Source organism: Chrysochloris asiatica, unplaced genomic scaffold (genome assembly GCF_000296735.1).
Source record: "Chrysochloris asiatica unplaced genomic scaffold, ChrAsi1.0 scaffold00228, whole genome shotgun sequence".
Taxonomy (NCBI): domain Eukaryota; kingdom Metazoa; phylum Chordata; class Mammalia; order Afrosoricida; family Chrysochloridae; genus Chrysochloris; species Chrysochloris asiatica.
Window position 1 is genome coordinate 1,451,657 of NW_006408746.1, and position 2,798 is coordinate 1,454,454.

The 2,798-nt window shown below is 42.9% G+C and overlaps 1 pseudogene; it reads right to left on the reverse strand.

The window, feature by feature from the left end:
• LOC102811313 overlaps positions 1–474 on the reverse strand; it is a 9,677-nt pseudogene extending 9,203 nt beyond the window's left edge.
• Positions 475–2,798: the final 2,324 nt, after the last annotated feature.

The window sequence follows — 2,798 nt, forward strand, 5'->3', positions numbered from 1 at the left end:
TCAAGTACACATAAGACAAATTTGCACAACCAGGGCAGATGCTGTGGATGATTCATATTTCCAATTGTAGATGAGGATTCTTGGTTTTATAATATCGAGCCAGCTGGTGAAATTGGCTCAATTAGAATTAGACGGAATTTAGCGCCCTTATGCTTTCTCTTTCTTTCAAGATGCTTCGGAACAGCAACAGCCTTCTTAATTAAGTGGTAGAAATCCTCTGGAAGATCAGGAGCAAGTTCTATAGACTTAAGGATTCTGAAGATTTTATTGCCTGTTGCAAAATGTACCTGTGCAACGCCATGAGAATCTCTTAAGGATCTTACCAGTTTGTTAAGGGATCAGGCCTTTCTTGGCCAGTTTGTACATTTGTGACTTTACGTTATCAGACGTCTACTTCAGCCAGGTAGGGACGCTGTGGAGATAGGGCACAGATGACTGGGACAGGCCCCTTCCAGAAGTATGCATGTGACCCATGATGGCGTCCAGTCAGGCAGCGGAAAAACAAAAAGGATTTCTTGATCAAAGAAACATTCTATGATGGTTACTGAGGAAGGGGGGAAGGACAGTTATTCATAGGCTACAGAGTAGACACATGTTGACGTGGGTAAAGGGGCAGGCAATAGATAACAACAGGGAGGTTAGCTGAGGAAAGATGAAGATAGCTGAAAACACATGGAAGAATGCAAGAGTTAAAGTGAATACAGGTAAATACTGATGATACATGGAGGGGATTGTAGTCACTGTAATGAAGCCAGTTCATTGAATGTAAAACTGATGACTTGCTGTTCAAACTGACTTTCTAGTCCTGTGCATTAACCCACAGCACCACACCAGTACTCCCCATCATTCTTATAGGGGTCATAAAAATTATGAATGGTGAAAAAAATGGTTCTGCTAATTTTAGAGCTATTTTTTTTCTGTAGGTTTAAATATTTAATTAGGAGCCAATAAATATTCAAATGAATTAATATGATTCTTGCTTCAGCCTTCCTCTCTCACAGTCATCCTTCAGGTTTGCTGCCCTGAAGCTCAGCATACCTCTAAATTGAGGTCAGGAAGTGAAAAATGGCGTGGCCAGGGAGGGTAAGTGGAGGCGGCTGGATGATGACTTGTGGAAACAGGCAGTGGGGCAGAGAATTAACCACCCCACTCTTTGTAGTGCATATTTTAGCTTTGAGTAACCCTCAAGCATGTCTACGTTGATTTTACCCTTCAGTCAGTCTTTTGTGAGTTCTATTCCCTTTTTATGGTTGCTCTTAGCTTCTGTATATTCATGACATAAATAGTGTACTCTATCAGGATACTTAAAGCTGTAGGTGAGGGAATGCCTAACTAACAATGGTTTGAATAATAAGATTTTAAATTATTGTATGTGTAGGATAATCTGGAGTTGGGCAGAGCCAGGTCTAGATCGGTGATTCAAACAGTGTCATCAGGGACCCACGTTCTTCCCATCCTTCTCTCCCCATCCTCAGCATGTTACCTTTGTATCTGCAGATTTGTCACCTCATGAGTAGAAAATGACTTTCCCAGCTCTAGGTACACATGCTCCTTCCAGCCCCATTCAAAGCAGGCAGTATGTGTATGTATGTGGGGTGTGGGAGGATACACAGGGCAGTGACAGAATTCTCTTGCAGTGAATATTTCTTTTCCTCAGGAAAGTAAGCTTTCCCAAAGCCTCCGTAGGCCCTATTGGCCAGAACTGAGTCACATCTGCAAGGGAATCTGTGAAAGAGAGTGGCTGGCATTACAGCCTAATTGTGAGAGGCTTCCAATAAGAGGAAAGGAGAAGGTTGTTGACTAGAGTAGAAGGGAGAGAGGTTGTTGAGTACAGAAGTAGCAGCATCTGCCACCTACACTAGTCTCAAGCTCCAGGACCCTAATGGCTGTGTAGTTAAGGCCATCATGTGGCTGATAATCCCAGAGTTTTTTGGGATTAAAACTAACCACTGGTGATTTGGTTGATCAAAGATGGAAAGGCTTACATCCCTTACAAATTAGCGTGGAAGTTTGTCTCCAGTTTTCATCAGGCCTTCCACTCAGGTGCCAGAGCATTAGAGGTCCTCCAACAGAGATGGGTGATTATAAGAAATCCTTCAGCAGTGGTAAAGCAGGTCATAAGGCTTATATGTTGTGCCAGGTTACTAACTCACAGGGAACTCTCAGTCCTCCCTCCCTCCTACATCCAGTTCAAAGACAGGGAGAATACCCAGAGGAAGACGGGCAAATAGACTTTACCATTATGGCTAGGTGCTGAGGATATAGGTCTCTCTTAGTCCTGATAGATACCTTCTCAGGTTGGGTTGAGGCATTCCCTACACAAACTGAGAAGGCAATACTAAGAGGTGGTAACGTTTCTTTTGAAGGAAATTGTACCTTGCTTTGGTCTGCCTAGATGCCTCCAAAGTGACAACGGCCCCACTCTCATTTCTAAAATCACCCAAGGAATGTCAATGACTCTGGGAATAATTTCTTATCTTCATTCAGCTTACCTACCCAAGGCTCTGAAAAGTAGAATGAACCAAATCCTAAAAACACATCTTGCCAAAATTATGTCTAAAGACCCACCAAAATTGGATAGAGCTATTACTTATATTACAATAATGAAAGCTAGGGTAACACCTCAAATAACAACCAACTAAAGACCAGTCACTGGAGAAGGATATTATGTTGGGTAAGGTGGAGGGTCAGAGAAAAAGAGGAAGACCCCCAACGAGATGGATTGGCCAAATGACAGCATCGATGGACTCAAGCGTATCAAGAGTAGTGAGGTTGGCCCAGGATCGGGCAGTGTTTCG